Below are 4,953 nucleotides of genomic sequence, written 5' to 3' on the forward strand. Positions count from 1 at the left end.
TCTAGACTTCAATTAAACCCCGTTAGTCGAAGCATAAAATTGATTACATCTATTTATGAGATATCATCCTTCACTGTGCCCCATCGTCAGGCGTTTGATAATGAAGAATTCATGATCGCTGCGGTCGATGTGCTGCAACCAAGCAAAAATGCCGCATCTGACACGCCACGTACCCTCCGAAACGAAATGCTATAAAAGTGTTTTTATTTCAATGCGATAGAGGGTTAAAGGATCAATATATGCATCCTTTCAGGTTTCATGATACAAAAACTTCCTCGAGTATTTGAAGAGGTTGGCTATCCCCGAGAGAAGACAAACATCAAATATTTCTTAGGAGTCAGATATACAGCTTTATAAAGAATTATCCGGACTACTGAATAAGTTGAAGTATGCATTTTATTTTCTCGTCGGCCAAGCTAAGATTGCAACAGATATTATTCACTGCTCTTATCATCTTTCTCTAATCTCCTGAATAGATCAATTGGTGTGTGTTTTTCCTGTTGATCCTGCGGGTGTGTGTTTGTCAAAGAACATATAATACCTACTCACATTTCCTTGTTATCATATGATTTAAATTCTCTCCAAAAACATGTTGAAAGAGCGAATTATTTGTCACTTAAAAAAAATATTTTAATAGGAATATGTTTTGGAACACTTAGTTTACGACGTCAATTTCTCAATTTGTAAATCAATGCTGCGACCGTTGCCTTAGATGTGATTTCTTTATTATGTATTGGCCTAGTTAGTTCCCCGTTTATCGAGCATTTGGACTGCAACTGTATTTATTTTTCATTTAATGTGTGGTCTGTGTAATGAGTATTTATTATTTTGTATTATCGAATAAAATGAACTAAACTATTACTGACCTACTGTAATGTCTGTGCCTGGTGTTCAGATCAGTGTGATATATATATAATTTTATATATGTTTTGTGATTGCCATGTTTTTATATTGTTTATCATGTGTTAATTGACACCCACCAAAATAGCATTATCTAATTGGGTGTTTCGTCACTCAAATTGTCATCACACATCATGAATAAGGATCCACCAAGCATTAGAAATAAGTTATCCCTTTGACTTGTTTCATTTAATGCCACCGATCATATCGATTGTTCTTAATTTGTTTGTAATTTCTAGTAATTCATATATACCTAAAAATAAAACTGATCAATAATTCACTTGATTTTCGTTGTAATAATTTTGTTTATATCAAATTAATTTTCCGCATTTCTATTTCATTTATTGCTGAAAAAAATTGAAAAAATACATACATTTAATGATTCAGCAATCTATTTGTAAATATGGATCATAATGATTGAATGATACACGGCCTCTTACTTTTCTTTTCTTTTATTTTTTTCTCTCCAGCGTGCAGTGCGGTGCTAATTTCCACTTCCATCCACTTCACGATTTGGAATAATGGATTAAGTAAACTACGATTGTTAAACCACCATTATTCATTATACCTCAAAGTTTGCCAACATGATGATTAGGGGAAGACTGTGTGGAGCAATGAACTCTTCTCTTAGACTTGGATTGATCGTCATCTATCTCATGGCAGGATTGATAGCTACCGATGGGTGTAGCTCACCAACACCTATCAGTCTTTCAAGTACAGGATTTAACTCCAGCACTTGTCCTTGGCGTTGCTGCTGTAACGACGATATTCGATTGGTGAACTGTTCGCGGTTATACCAGAACCTTCTACAGTATTTCCTGTCAAGGCAAAGACGATTGTTCTGGATTGGAACTTCATGGACACGTTCGACCGGGAAAACTGTACCGTGTTCAAGCAGAGTAGATTGTTGGAGGTTTTAACGGCATCAAACAACAGAATTGCTACAATAAACAGGAATTGTTTTATGGGTTTGGGTAATCTGACTGTCCTCAACCTCAGCAACAATGCCTTAACTAGCGTGCCATTGGCGGACACTCCCTATCCTTTTAAAATTTTAGATTTAAGCAACAATAATATTACTCAATTAAATGAATCTATATTGCTTGCCATGCCTAACTTGACATCGTTAAATGTTGATAATAACTCGATAAATACTCTTCCATCTTTTTTATCATCTAGTGATACGAAGCTTAGAATGCTTTCTCTGAGGAACAATGGACTTAAGAACATTGCTTCTCTGGGTCCATTTAGGACAGGATCAGGTATAGAGGAATTGTACCTTTCTCATAACGAACTTTCAGCACTACCGACTGCTTGGCTGGTCGGTACCTTCAAATTGAAGGTTTTGGATCTCAGAAATGCCACTTCATTGTCGGACAAAACGAGTAAAATTGGCTGGACGTTCCCTGGTTACTGTGAAGTTCTTGAAACGATTGACCTGTCGCTAAATGGGTTGCGTTCCATCGAAAGCTTTGCATTCGATTCGAACACAGCTTTACGGACAATCGATCTTAGCTCGAACGACCTGAACATTCTTCCTGATGACCTCCTCGTCAAACAAGTCAACCTGACAACGTTGAAAGCTCATGAGAATCGCCTTGTTAATATTTCAAACGGCATATGGGGCAGAAGAGCGAGACTGGAACATATCAACTTGGCCAACAACTCAATCGAACGAATTGAATATGGAGCAATCAGTTCCCTAGCGACCCTCCGCTTTCTGGATCTCAGTGGAAACTTACTGGTGTCTTTGACATTTCTTCAAACACCTGATCTCATCTCCCTAGAAACACTCCTATTGCATAATAATAGCATTCGTGTAACCCCAAACCTAACTCGACTGATTAAACTACGCTTTCTCACTTTACAAGATAATCAGCTGAACCAAGTCCAAACCTACAGAATCTCTCGAATCTTGAAAAAGTAGATCTTAGTCGGAATAACATTAGCGTGATGGACACGTTGGCATTTCTTGGTGCAAAACGTTTAAAGCAAATCAATTTAGAGGGTAATTACATCGTAAGCATTAGTGAAGCCAGCCTTAATTATCTCCCTAGGAGTCTCACCAAGGTGAACCTTCTGATAACTTATTGAGATGTGACTGTAACCTGGCGCTGACGTCAGAAAGAGTAAGGAGTTCCAGCCAATGGGGTGTTAAAATAGATAACATCACATGCGTTTCACCCCCAGCATACGAGGGACAAATGCTGATCAATGTGCCTCATTCGCCATGCATCGGCACCGTCAAGTCGGTGAAGTCGATCGTCCTATCAGCTCTCCTTGCCGGCATCGTCATCGCTGTCATCATCCTCGCCTTCCTGTATAGCAGATATCGACGGGTTGGACGAGGAAACGCAAGACGAAGGTCGTACCCCGTGGAGGAAAAGGCAGCACAGATGAATAAGTATGAAGAGGAGATTGGACATTTGATGAGCCCGTCGAAGAATTCGGGAAATTATCATAATCTTCGGGGAAGCCATGATTTAAGGATCGGCATCAGTTACCGGTAGCAGTACAAGAATTAATGGAAACGCAATTAAATCATTTGTTGAGGAAGAATTCTATGTATAGCACTTTATAAAATATTTAAAGCTAACATGTAAAATAATACCATCCTTCACCATCAGCAGATAATGTGTATCATACAATTAATTGGTTTCAATTTCGTATATTGCTCATACAATGTAAACAAATGTAGCATCTGGTTATTAAATTATCGGGATTCTACGTGAAAAATCTACATTATATGTGTAAATAAACATGCTTGTTCAAATGACCTACACAATGATCAAAGGGTCAAAGGTGGCTGCATTTTTTCTTGAGCTGGTTCACGAATTAAACCAACAAAAAATAAAAGATGGAAAAAAACAAATTATATTTTAGCTGGTCTTAATGAATATATATATCATACTTGTATGTATTTATATTGCTGAATTAATCATGCCTTTATTTGCCACATCTTTTGCCAATTTAAAGTAACGGTAGTTGGTGACAAGGTGACGAAGTATTCAGTATCCATTTGTGTAAGTTTTGGCAATACAGTAAGGAAAAAGAAATGAATACCAAAAAGGTTTAATGGTTGTGATGATTTATTTTGCTTAATAATGATAAACAAAACAATAATAATAACAACAGTGATAATATACTTACTACTACTACTACTACTACTACTACTACTACTACTACTACTACTACTACTACTACTACTACTACTACTTCTACTACTACTACTACTACTACTACTACTACTACTACTACTACTAACAACAACAACAACAACAATAATAATAATGATGATAATAATAGTAATAACAATTACATATCATATTATGATTATAACGTCTCTATGTGCTTCCAACTGACTTGGATATTATTACTCTTTAGCTTGCCCGGGCCGTGATTACTTACAGCCTACAAGCATTTCAAGGAATTACATTTTAAATCATAAAATTTGAATAAAACATTCAAATTTACAAATAGAATCAACAATGTTGAAAGAGAAATGCTTCTTTAATAAAGAACGCAGTAAACAAACGCCAAGCGCGAACTGAAGTGTTCTTCAGATTTAGAACTAAAAACAGAACATTCGAAACAATGTAACCGTGAAGAATGAGGGCATAGAACTAGGCAAATGTTGAGAGCGTTAACTGATTTTTAAAAATTCTACAACCTGATAATTTTTAAGGAAGGTATTATTTGGCCTGGACATAAATTACCATGCGAGCGCGAAGCGCGAGCTCAAATTTTTAAATATTAGACCTGGAAATTGATCTTTGTGACCTTTTTTGTAATCATAACTAGAGGGGTGTTTATCCAAACGATCCATGTGAGCTGAAATTATAATGCCCGGCAAAAATTAATTTCCGACCAGAAACTTGACATTCTAAGGACTCTTTGCACGAATGATGTGCGTATAAGAATTTATGCGAGCGCGAGCTGATATTTTCAAGTAACTGTTCTGAAAAGGACATGTATATTAACTGATTGCAACTCATTAATATGATTCACTTTTCACTAATCAAATAGAGCGAGTGCAAAGCGCCAGCTGAAAAT

The 4,953-nt window shown here is 36.5% G+C and overlaps 1 pseudogene; it reads left to right on the plus strand.

Annotated features, from left to right (window-relative positions):
• Positions 1-1,410: 1,410 nt before the first annotated feature.
• Positions 1,411-3,496, plus strand: LOC121414995 (annotated as a pseudogene).
• The last annotated feature ends 1,457 nt before the right edge of the window (positions 3,497-4,953 follow it).

This window comes from Lytechinus variegatus, chromosome 5 (genome assembly GCF_018143015.1).
Source record: "Lytechinus variegatus isolate NC3 chromosome 5, Lvar_3.0, whole genome shotgun sequence".
In the NCBI taxonomy this organism is placed as follows: Eukaryota; Metazoa; Echinodermata; class Echinoidea; order Temnopleuroida; family Toxopneustidae; genus Lytechinus; species Lytechinus variegatus.